Below are 13,724 nucleotides of genomic sequence, written 5' to 3' on the forward strand. Positions count from 1 at the left end.
GGAAAAAGTCCAGCAGAAGATCAATAAAAGATAAAAATCAATGAAAGGAAGAAGTACTAAAGCGACAGTCTACATGAACTGTTGGATTAGTTAGATCAATGGACGAGAGTGTGTGCGATAGGCGGCTAAGATTAAGTCATGCAAAACAAAGTCAAGAAGATGAATGGCGGAGATTAACGTCACGTGTCGATAGAATGGTGGAAAATGTGCAGAAGGACGAAGCGGCATTCATAAGTGGTAAGTTGTTTCTCATGCACCCTAAAGGTAGAAAGCAGTATTCTAAAATTTCACGTGATTACCCTTAGCGGCCTACATGTAGCACAAGAAAACTACTTTTCTCGCACGATCTTGAACTGATATCAGTCATGTAAGAATCTACGTGATAGTCGTTGGATCGAGTGGGAGTGATCAACGGTGGAGATCAACCAAGCTAGTTGGCAAGCGAGTGATGCGATAGCCATTGGATCAAGCAAGACAGATCAACGGTGGAGATCGTCTAAGCTAGTCAGCGATTGGGTGATGCGATAACTGTCAGTTTAAGGAATGAGATCGACAGCAGAGACTTAATGCGCTAAGGAGAGCATCGATATATGTGCAAAGGTTTGAAGAATGGCGGAAAGGTAAGGTTTAAGTCTGGGTTATGAAGTATTCCTATTCTATGGAAATTGTAATAGAAATGAGCGGAATTAATGTTGTATGGGTTAAGTTTGAGTTTTTACCAAAGTCTAAAGACCAAGGTATGGTTGATAAGAGCCGAAGGTGAAATAACCCAAAGTTGAACCTATGGGATAGTTAAATGAATGTTTTCCCCATAGCATTTATTTAAGGAGCCTTACACCTTGATTTAAGAGAATTTTCACTAAGTATGGAATTTTAGAATTCCTAGGACATAGTGTGACATGCAACTTTATTTGCATACTATGGGTATATGCGGCTTAGGCTGCATCATTATGGTACATGCGGCTTAGGCTGGCATCATTTGGTATCAGAGCAGAACAAGGAAATTTTGCATGTAAGAATTCTTTGAGAAAGCTTAGAACAGACTTATGTTTTGAAGGTGTGTATGCAAGCAAGAGGAGATCAGATTTTAAATCTGACAAATAGTAGGCACACAGAGATAAAGTGTAGCAGAATTTGTAGATGCAAAGGAAACATAGAACAATCCATTCAAAGTGTAGGTGAATAGTAGAACAGGATCATGCAAAGGTTTTGAAGGTAGCGGCATAAGAAGGTGAGAAGATTGCAGCAACCTAGAGCAAGGAGTGCTCAATTGGTTCTAGAGGAGAGAACCAGAGAGATGCCAAAAGACTGAGCTTAGAGGAGAGAAGCTTAGCGAGGTATCATGTAGTAAGACGAACTTGTTACTGTAGAGGTTTTGTTGCGGCTCACAAAATGATCATAAAGTAAATTCCACAAAGGATATGGGTAGAATTTCTAAGGGATGAAGAAAGCTGGTAAGAATTCTGAGTGAAAGAAGAGGTGGTCAGAACCTAGTATTTCATTGTGATTGAAATACAAGAGGACAATTGTTTTCTTAAAAGGTGCAGATGGTTTGAAGCCTAGAAGGAGCAGAGAGAAGTACTCAAAGAGGTTCGAGAGAGTAGAGAATAAGTGTTTTCCAAAAGACCAAGTACAGAGGAGAGATTGGTGAGGTAAGTGGCAACAGGGAGGACTTGTTGTTGCAGAGGCTTTAATGCAGCTCAATGTAAGTGAGTGGGGAACTCATGAAGATAGAGAAGAAGATGACTATTGATAGTCATAACAAAGATACCAGAGGTTATGAGGAATACCACAGCAGAAAAAAAGTGAAGAAGGAGGATGCCATGGTAAATGGCAAGAGAATGAGTCAAGAGGAGCGTGACAAGGTGATTGCAGAATTAAAAGAACAACTCAATGTACTAAGGATGTTACTAGAGGAAAACCAAATACAAGGTTGGGTCTTGAGGAAAAATGCAGTGAAGTGGTCTAAGTTACAGAGAAGGCTATAGCAGAGGCAAGTGAAGTGGCTGGTGGAAGAACTTAGAGAAGCTGAATTGGAAATGGAAGTTTCCTTTTGTGAAGCAGAACAAGGTGAAGTTCTGGGTGAAGATGAAGACTAGAGATCTGTGGAAGATCTTATGAATTATTGTGAGAATTCAAGACAACAAGGAGATATGATGACTGAAGCATCAAGTGAGACCACAAGGTCTTATGTTTTTAAAACTGATAATTTGTGTATGATTACAGGAATTGCAGGAGAAAAGCAATTTTGTGAAGATGTCTTCAGAATGGATGAAGCTCTTGAAGTAAAAGGTGATAAAGAAATTTTCTCAGAAGAGGAAGAATTTGATTGGTTACAGCAGAAAGAGTCCATGGATTATTTACTTAATGAGAGAAGACAGCCATTTAAAGTTGTCATAGAGATGGAAGATCAAAATCTTATTCTGATGAAGAATGAAGGAATATTGTCTCAGAGAGGTAATCTAATGAATTTGATTAATTTTATTGATGAAGAAAAAATGCAGGAGAATATTAATGTAGATGATGGGGCAAGGATAGCTCTTGAAGAATGTTTACAGAGAAACAAAAAGACAAAGTGTATTGAAGAAGAAGGAGAGGCAGATTTGTCTCAAGACAAAGAAAAGACAATCACAGAATTAAAGAAAGCAGAAGTTTATGAAAAATATTTAGAAAAGGGAGAAAGGACATATGATGATTGGTCAATAACAAAGGAAGGTATGGAATATTGTGTGAAATTTCCAAATTATACTCCAATTGAAATTATTGAGTTATATAGAAAATTAGACTTTCAAAGAAGGAAGTTGGAAAAGCAGAGGATATATACTCGGGATAAATTGCCGAAAAAGGAAAACAAATAAATTGTCGTGAAAGACAATCATAAGGAAAAGGGGATGGTAATAAAATTTCAGCAAATTGACATTACAGAAGGAGGAGTTCATTATTGTGAACTAGAGCAGAGAGATATCATTGAAATAGATGATATGAAGGAGAGTTTAAATCAACATACTGATGTGTTGACAAAGGAATTGAAGGAAAACTCAGAGCAGCATATTGAGATGTTGTCAGAGAAGGAAAAAGTAATGAGGCCTTATATTTTTAATTATGATAATTGTTTTACGATTACGAGATTTGATGAAGATGACACAAACATGTTTCAAGTTGAAGAGTTAGTTTTAGAATTGAAGAAGACTAGAAGTTGCCAGGTCAGATATGCTGATGAGGAAAAATAAAAGCATGAAGATATCGTGCTTGAAGAAGTTAAACTGATTGTAAAAATCAGTAAAGGAAGCGAAGGACAATTACTGAAGGTTGTCAAGGAAGAGAAAGGAAAATATGCTGGAATTGATGAACATCATAGTGATGTATTTGAGAGGAATCAAGTACAAAGGAAATTGGAGGACAATTTAATTTTTGAAAGTAAATTTACAAATATTGAACAGAAGTTGTTTGGACAGCAACAAAAGGGTAAGGATGAAAGGGCAGTAGTAAGAATCCAACAAATTCAAAGAGAAGATAGTAAACAACAGTTTGAAGATGAGTGGACAGAGTACAACAACAAATGGCAAAGTAATTATCAGTCAAAAGATAAATTGGACATAGAGATTGAAAGAATAATAAGATTGATGATGAAGGTGCCTCAGAAGAAAGCTGTAGTAACGAGGCCAAGCAGTAGAAAGAGAAAGATAGCAGCAGATTGTGATAGCATAGCTAGTGGGGCAAAGCAACATAAAGTGTCGAAACCTGGAGAACATCAACAAACAGTAGTAACAACCAAAGACAAATTACAGAAGAAAGTATGGGATCCAGGAAGACAAAGGTCGGAAGCACATGATCAGGATATCATGATTATTTTAACCTTGGGAGTCTGACGCAGGAGCATTCAGCTTAGCAATTTCATTATATTGTAGTTGTGTTTTCAAGGAAGTTGGACTCCTATGTATCAAATTAATGTAATGTTTTGAGTGATTGGAATAGGAATTAATTAGATATTGTGAGGATATTTGTAAATGCTCTTGAATGTAGGAGAACATGAGTGATGATGAGTGATTAGTGGGGATTGAGAGATTTGGAAATCAATTGTAAGTCTTAGATTAGGAATTGGTTTCGTGATTTTTGAAACTATAGAGGATTCTTAGGGATTACTGGAGTCAAAATTGGACTTAGAAGATATTCGGGATTTAGTCCAAAAAATTAAGGATCTGAACCAAAATTGGTTAACAGAACCTTTTGTATAAATGTAAGCCTAAAAGGTTTAAGTCAGTGAGTGAGTTAGTTCAAAGATTAGATAGGTTTGAATATAAGCCTATGGGCGGGAAAGGAAAGACCACTAATATTGAAAATCAGGCCGAGGAAGAAATTCATGTGTAAATGTTTGTTTATCAATACAGATAACTCGATTTCTGAGTTTGTGTGGTGTGTATTGAGTAATTGAATCATAAACTATGTGTGGAGTAGAGTAATTATGCATAACATAAGCATGCAACGAATTCAAGAAGAATCTGAGGGAGAGGACAGTGCTCAGAGGATTATTGTGATGATCGGACAGTGTTGGAGTCTAATTGAATAACCAAATCAGTGCTCATTAGTGGTAGCGTTTAAAGAGTACACAGAACAAAGTTCAAGAAGAAGTCAAGTGGAAGATCAATAAAAGATAAAAATCAATGAAAGGAAGAAGTACTAAAGCGATAGTCTACAAGAACTGCTAGATTAGTTAGATCAATGGATGAGATTGTGTGTGATAGGTGGCTAAGATTAAGTCGCGCAAAATAAAGTCAAGAAGATGAGTGGCAGAGATTAACATCACGTGTCGACAGAAGGGTGGAAAATGTGCAGAAGGACGAAGCGGCCTTCATAAGTGGTAAGTTGTTTCTCGTGCGCCCTAAAGGTGGAAAGCAGTATTCTAAAACTTCACGCGATTACCCTTAGCAACTGACATGTAGCACGAGAAAACTACTTTTCTCATGCACTTTCGATCTGATATTGGTCGTGTAAGAATCTACGCGAGATTGCGCAATAACCGTTGGATTGAGCGGGAGTGATCAATGGTGGATATTGGCCAAGCTAGTTGGCAAGCGGGTGATGCGATAGCCATTCGATCAACCGAGACAGATCAACGGTGGAGATCGGTGAAGCTAGTTAGCGATCAGGTGATGCGATAACCATCAGATTGAGGAATGAAATTGACGGCTGAGATTTAATGCACTAAGGAGAGCATTGATATATGTGCAAAGGTTTGAAGAATGGCGGAAAGGTAAGGTTTAAGTGTGGGTTATGAAATATTCCTATTATATGGAAATTATAATAGAAATGAGCGGAATTAATGTTTTATAGGTTAAGTTTGAATTTTTACAAAATTCTAAAGACCAAGGTATGGCTGATAAGCACCGGAGGTGAAATAACCCAAAGTCAACCCTGTGGGATAGTTAAATGAATTTTTTCCCCATAGTGTTTATTTAAGGAGCCTTAAACCTTGATTTAAGAGAATTTTCACTAAGTATGGAATTTTAGAATTCCTAGGACATAGTGTGACATGCAACTTTATTTGCATAATGTGGGTATATGCAGCTTAGGCTACATCATTATGGTATATGCGGCTTAGGCTGGCATCATTAGGTGTGACTGGAATTTATTCGAGCCAGTGCTTCGCTTCTTAATATGTTGGCAGACATCATGAGTTTTTATCCCTAAAGTGATAAGCCATCTGCCATAATAACAACGATATGCCCTTCATTTTTCCCTTCTATCAAACAATGTCCTGCAAATAGTATCACATAGTTGCGTCCTAGGCCCATTAGGTTTTCCATCTCTATTTCTGCTCTCCATAAAATCCTTGACTATACATATTTGTATCAAACTATCCTCAGGAATTTCTTCACTTTTTGGAAACATGGCCTAATGCAGAAAAGAAAAAAAAAACAATTCTTTAGATTAATATAAAGAAAATGATCATAACTCTATTTTAAGCGTTGATAGAGTTTTGCATCAACCCCAATGTAAGTAGCGAAAAAATCTAGATCCACAATTTTCATTTGATCTAATGCAACTTTCCACTCATTTAGATTTTTTTTGGAAATGATGGTTGCAATGAACACATCTATAGCCAACGGAAAACCTTGAAACTCACAGGCAATTTCTCTGCCAATATCCTCTATATTATTGTCAAGAACTTGTTGACCTCCAAAAACCACATCACAAACCACATCGAAAAATAACTCTGAGGCTTCTTTAGTGGACGGAGCGGGAATCCTTATATTGATTTCCAATTGCTCGAATATTTGGCAATCAAATGGACATGGACGTGGTCAATTATTGTCCGTTTGATTGTCGAATGTTCAGAGAATCAACAATCGAGATAAGCTCAGGGGGACAAAGGTAGTATTCTCATTACTTCATTTTCCTCTACTCGGATTTACAACCCTCAACTTCGCAATGCTCAACTTCGTCCATTTCTTAACACCTTAGGCCGGTGAATGAACAACATGACCGATTCACTCTTTGACTGCTTTGACGAAACTTTTGACATCTGGTTCAAATTTCCATGCTTCCTCATACTTTGCACCTCTAGGAAGACACCAACTAACATTCACAAATCTCATAACCTAGCTCTAAATGTATGGACATTGAAGCACTTGATTTATCTCTACCAAACCAATTTCACATACTAGTTGTTAGGATTACTAAACACCCATATAAGTGGTAATGTCTACAGCCACTTTTAATGGGATCTCACTTGTTACTAGTACTAATTAATATGGAGTCTTTCCACCTTTTAATATCCTATATTTTTTCATAAATACCATAGAAAAACCATGAATTTTCATAAATAAGGAACCCAAAAACAATAGGTAACTTGAGAACTAATCAAACTTACTTAAACCACCCTAACAAAAATTATTTACCAACAAATTATAATTTACTTTAACTATGTAATTCAATTCAATATTTCATTACTTGACTTTCATTCTTATTCTTTTGAAACCAATGTTTCAACTATTTTATGTGTGTATGTAAGGATTGTTGTTAATTGAGATAGTGATCCAACTTTTACTACTATTTTTTTTTTGGGTAGGTAAACACCCACAGGGAATTTGAACCAGTGACCTATCATAAGAAGTGACTTAACAGTACACCCATTCACTGTCAATCCAAATCCCCGTGAGCCAACTTTTACTACTAATATGTATATTTGAAAGAATTTCCTATTATTATGTACGTAGATTATTATACATGAAAGGGCATTAATTTTCATTTTGTGAGTTCACTCATTTTAATCGATGTCCGTGTCCTTACTCAGTTTATGTAGTAGTGATGTTTTCGAATATTAAACAGTGGATTATGTCGGTCCGTTCCTACACTCTTATTGTTTGAGAACTTTTGAGCTTTTGATATATTCCCTAGTATCTTTTAAGGAAGAAATTTCCATGAATTTTATTGTATTAAAATATTATAATGGTTAAGTGAGTTGGAAATAATTGACTTTAAAGATCCAATGGGCTGTGTAAATTTGTTTAAAAGAGAGATGGAGAGATGTCTTTATTAGTTGATATTAACAACTATCGAAACTGATGTTCCATTTCAGGCTGGCAGCCATCTCGCCATCTGAACACGTTCATAGTATTTTAAGTAGATTTCTTTCGATTTTTATATTATTTACGGAACACATTCTAATGTAATATGGCCCCTTAGGAATTAGGCGTCGTTTTCCAAATCAATTACTCAATAAAAATGTGATCTATTTGGGCACGCTGCGTTGTGAAGCTTTTACCAAATTTGATAATAAAATATTTAATGTTTTATAAACCCTCGACCATGCAGGCATATATAGTATTTTTCAGGTTTAAATGAATGGGTGGCAGTGGTCCGAAGTTGTGCCTTTAATCCAATGACGTAAGCCCAGTGAAATCCCCGACCGTACACCTGTATTTCGTAAAGTCAACGCAACGTGGGAAATGGTGTTATTGTCGTTTGTATTTAGAGCAGTCTCCCGAGAAAATCTCGATTTTGAAGTTGTTGTTTTTAAATAATCGTTGATATATTAAAATTGAGACGATAAGATGCTTGAAGACCTAAATTAGCACATCTACTTATAATCTTGGTAGAACGAGTGAAAGTTCAAATTTAATGAGCAAAATGTTCAAGGGAAAGTTCAAATATTTTTAAAATTTTTATTCCTTAATTTTTTAAGAATATTAAATGGTAGATAAATATTTTCAGATTAATTATATTATTAGGATTTAATCAATAATTGGAATGAATTAATATAAATCATTTTTGGGATAAGATGAAAAAATCATATAATTTTCATGAATAAATAGCAAAAATGCATTCAAATAATTCTAATAATGTGATTAATCCTAAAAATATTTATCTACAATATAGATCACAAAACTCTCTAATCTCTCAAATCTAACAATATTGAATGGTATAAAATAGTTTATTTATATATAAATCATGAATTTAGTAATATGTTAAATATTTTGAATTTAAAATATATTTTAGTTTAAAATTTGAATATGATTTTCTCATGTTTGTTATTAGCTTTTAATGAGAATGGACTATTCTCACACAAACTTATTTATAAAGTTATTATTGAGTGCTTCTATCCTTACACATATAATAACAATTTTAATCACCATTAATGACAAAGTTTGGATGTTTAATAAAATAAATAATACATAAAATTAAATAAAATGTCTTTTAAAATACTTGAATAATTGGTTTTTCAATTAAGAATTTTTTCATATCAATTATTATATTCTGTATAGTTAATGGATAAAAATGTCATACCATACTAAATTGATGTATTTTTTACTATAGAATTTTTTGTTCATAAGAGGTCACTAACTACATTTATCTATTATGTTAAAATTATTTATCTATTTTGCAATTATAAACATAGATATGGCATTAATAACCTTTATTGATTTGACATGTTATCATTAAATTATTTTACAATTAAAATTTCATTAACAACTTTTATGAATTTGGCAATGTTAGATTAAACTATTCTATTGTTAAAATGAGTCACTTTTTTGCTGTCAAAATGTATTTTTACAAGTCAATATGAAAGAGATATGTAACTCTTATGTTCAACATGGAATTCACATATAATATTAAAATCAATTAATAATAATAAAATATTTCAATATTTATTAAAAGTAAATTATTTTAGTAGCTATCTTAAATAAAATATTTTTAAATCAATTTTATCTAAATAATATAAAGAAAGCAATTGAAAACAACTCTATTTTATTCAAAGTTGTTTATATATATAGAATTGGAACATGACATTTAAAAAATTGTTTCAATGTATATATATATATATATATATATATATATATATATATATATATATATATATATATATATATATATATATATATATATATAATTTGTGTGTTGATTAGTATGATTGAGGTGTAATTTTCATTATGTTAACAAGGAGTTGGCATGAGTGCACATGCACTTGTGTATGTATAGACTCACATGCTATGGATCCATCATGCATTGATTTGTAACAACATTTGATCTTTGTGTTTTTGTTTGTACAAATATCTTGTCTTAGTTTCTTGTTAGCAAGAAAGAAAGAAAGAAATAAATTACTTTAACGTCCACGAGGCTTAAGATATACTATGAGACGAATTGCTTCTCTATTTGATTGTTGTATTTGACCATTATCATGTGAAGCCTCACAATAAATGCTCTCATCTTCTCGACAAACCCCTCCCTGAATAGATTATCCCAAAGGCTAGCTGCCATAATATATGCATAAATTTCCCTGTCGTCTTTGAAGGCCTCAAATTCTAAAATGAAATTCTTTTTTGTTTCCACATTTTCGGAAGCACAAAAAATACATATTCTTTCCTCTCACACTTCTTTTGGCCTTTTCTAGTGCCCTATTTCACAACGGAGTTTATGAGAATTAATCCTTAACTGAACAACAAGAATTTTGGCTCTCCAAGAAATATTGACCTCTATGTACACTTTTTGTTGATGATTACGAGTGAGATTAAACACTTCAATATAATACTTTTTCTTTCTCCCTAGCTCCTTATCCAAAATACATTTGTGGAACTTATCCATAGAAAAAAAATTTATCTCTTTATTGTTTATGGGACACATGTTCAAGCAAATACCCCATTTACTAAATCTTTTGTTATTTTTTTGCATTCAAGTCTTGTTTCTTTTGCACAATATGTCATTAAAAACAACCTTAGGCCATCTTCCCTCTTCCATTTGCTCAATTTCTTTTCAAATACCTTATGATGCGCACCATAACAATTAATTCAATAGGAGCATCCCTTGTTTCACTTAACAAGATAGGATAAGGAACTGCACTGTTAATTTTTAATTTGTTTGTAATCAAACGCTTCTAAGTTTTGTCAATTTGTTTCCACTGCATGTCAGACGTACTACTGGACCATAGCTCACAACCATGGAGAATCATCAAAATCACTAAAAGCCCAAAAATAGTTTGAGTGGTTTTTTAGTCCCATAATTCTATCTCCCTACACCTATTTTGAAAAACATAAAATGTTTTCCAACCCCCAAATTTATTTTCTTTCTACAACCATACCAACTTAGATTTCTGTTTAAGTCAATTTTGAGGTATTTGTAATCCGCAACTTCTTCCAGAATTTTGCCTTCAAAGTAGAACTTATGGTGGCTTTTTTTAATAGAGAAAACCACTACTTTTGTTTTTCTAATATTGACTTGCATCCCCACCCTCCTACAAAAATTCTCAAAGGATAGTAAATGATCTTGCAAACCAAGAGCAGACTTAGCAATCAAAATGAGGTCATTTGCATGAAGCCTTATAACAAACTTACCCAAATGGATAATGTCACCGTGTTACAAATTTAGCCGCTCTTCAAGCTTGTCAATGTATAAACCAAAAAGGGTAGGAGATAATGGGAAACCTTTCTTGACCTTGATATTGCTTCTAAAACTTTCAGATATGCCTATTGAAGTTTAAATTTTGACTTTCACTAATCTAGAGATCAAAATTTGGCTCAAAAATGAAAGTTCCTAGAATATTTTGAAACTGGAGTCAATTCGTAGTGTTCATTGTTATGATTCCAATGATGCTTGAATCACTTCAATCCGATATTGTATGACAAAGTTATGATGTTCTGAAATTTTTGGCCAACAACAATTTTTTTTGCAAGTAGGCTGACTAGGCTGTTGACTGGGCAATCTGCACTGCTAATGTCATGATGATGTCAACACGCTAACTCAGTGTAAAATAAACAAAGTAGAACTCACCAAATTTCAAGTTCGTACAAGTGTGACTTGGTTGCATTTGATTGGTCGAAGTCATTTTGGTGGCCCAATGGAAAGCTACCACGTGGCCCAACCAAAGGCCGCAATGTGGCACCTCGTTATTGGTCAAAAATTTGCTATTGAGCCCAGAGCCCTCAGCGGGGATCAACCTCATGACATGCCACATACAAACTCCAACATCCACCCTCTCGCATACGCTTTGGTTCTTAACCATTATGTCTGCCACATATATTTCAATGGTATGTATTTCCATGTTGGGAGGAGAGGTCGGGCGATGAGCCCTGACCACCGATCATGTCCACCACCATATGATCACCGACGAGGAGTGGAAGTTAGAGCATGAGAGGGACTGGACCCTAGTCACACATCATCCATGGGACTGAGCGCAACAGAGACGAGCTCGGAGAGCAAGGCAGGGATTCAGCCCCAACCCCTAGTGTTGTGGCGTGCCATGTGACCTGGTCTTGAGCTGGGTCGGATGGGGCAAATTTTAACGCTTGACCCCAGGTTATGATGAAAATGTGTAACCACCGACAAAAAGTTAAGTAGCTATCCCAGAGGGGGCAACTGGTTATCCCCGGACCCAGACCACATCACCATGCAGATGATTACATGCTCGATGAGGAAGGTGTCAAAACCAGTGGGGGCGGACCGTTGTCCCCAACCCCCGATCATAGGCGCCTACGTGACCCTGTTTCTATCAAATTGAGGAATGAATAGAAGAAGAAACTTGGGAGAGTCATAACTTGATGAGTTTTTGGTCTTTTTGAGCCCAAGAAGAGCCCAGATAGGGATTTTGGACATTCTGAATCCATTGGAAGCCTCATTTTACTGATTGGAGCACTTATGGAATGACGTTTTGTAGGATTGGGTATTTTAGTGCCAGAGATAATCAATGGTTTGAAGCAGTTTTGAAGGCCTTTTTAGCATGGAGAGAACTTTGTAGGGGTTTTCCATCCTTCATATTTTATTTGCAGTAGCTATGACTTCTATGGTGCAACTCTTCTTTTTCTTTTCTCATTATGTGTTTTGAGGAAATATCTTTTTAGTACTTCAATGTGGATTTGTTTTACATTTTATGCTCAATTTTCATGTGGAGTATAGGGACTTGATTTGAGAGAACTTTTCATGTTGACCTTTTTATGATTCAATGTAGGTGGTCATACTTTTAGAGTGAGAGTTCTTTGTAGGAGAATGTTTCCTTGAAAGGGAAACAAGCCACTCATTTTTCAACAAATTTCATGTACTATTTTACCACTGAAACCTATGGAGCGGTCTAGCTACGTTAGTAGGCCTAAAGATGTAGCCCAGGGGGGGTGAAGTCCGTCATCAAATTCTATTTTTCCTCTCTTCATGTTTGCCCTTTTTGAGTTACATGTGGATATGTTGTTTTTTTAATGCTCATATGAAAACTAACTCATCATCCTTGAAGAGATTATAAAACTTATTTACAAGGCCCATTTTTTTTACTTGCAAAGTGTCAGAGGATGGTCAGTTTTTAGGAAGAAGAATTTATCCTCCATTTTGTGCCAAAGCGTATTCCTAGGAACTATGTCAAACACTTTTTTAAAATCAACAAAGCAATAAAAGGTTTCTTCCTTTTTCTCCCAAACTTTTTCAATGATGTACCTTAAAGTTATACAATGATCAATTGTGGAATGTTTAGGTCTAAAACCTAATTGTCCTTTAGCAAGTTTATCTCTTTCTTCTACCCACTTGCTGATTTTATTTTCTAGCATGATTCCAAATAACTTTGCAAACAAGGGTTTTATCATTATGGTCCTATAATTGGAGGGATTATTGACGTCACCACTCTTGAAAATAAGTATTGTCAGACTAGTTGTCCAATCTGTGGGTAACCCTTGTTATTTATTTCCATTTATAGCCTAAATATTTTTTGAAATACTTTAATATTCATTCGATCTTAGTTACAATAACTTCTACAATTAATTACATAAGAGGTAGGTACTAAGCAACGATGTTGCATATCCAATCATTCCATCCAAATGCTTCTTAGAAAACATATCATTTACACCCATCGTAATCACCTCAACAAATATGTGATTATTGAACACTCTAACAACACTAAACATCGTATTTGTCTTCATTACACCAAAGCTATGGCATATGCTCCTCATTATCCGACCTATATAGTTAGAGAAAACTTATAAAAAGAAAAACACCCTAACGACTTTAATTGTGAATATATAAATTTATTCAATCTTGGAAATATATTATTCAATGTCTTCACCCTTAAATTAATAATTTATCAATTTATTATATCCTTTTATTTCATCTTTGGGGTTTTCTAGCTCCATTGATTTCCATCTTATTCTTATGTATTTATATCATTACTTTCAAATTTAATCATGTATCTTTACTTTTCTTATTTCTATTATCATCCCTTTACCTAAATATTATTAATCATCTTTAGTTTCATA

Source organism: Pinus tabuliformis, chromosome 1_1 (assembly GCF_031772625.1).
Source record: "Pinus tabuliformis cultivar Carrire ecotype Pingquan chromosome 1_1, CPIR1, whole genome shotgun sequence".
Classification (NCBI taxonomy): domain Eukaryota; kingdom Viridiplantae; phylum Streptophyta; class Pinopsida; order Pinales; family Pinaceae; genus Pinus; species Pinus tabuliformis.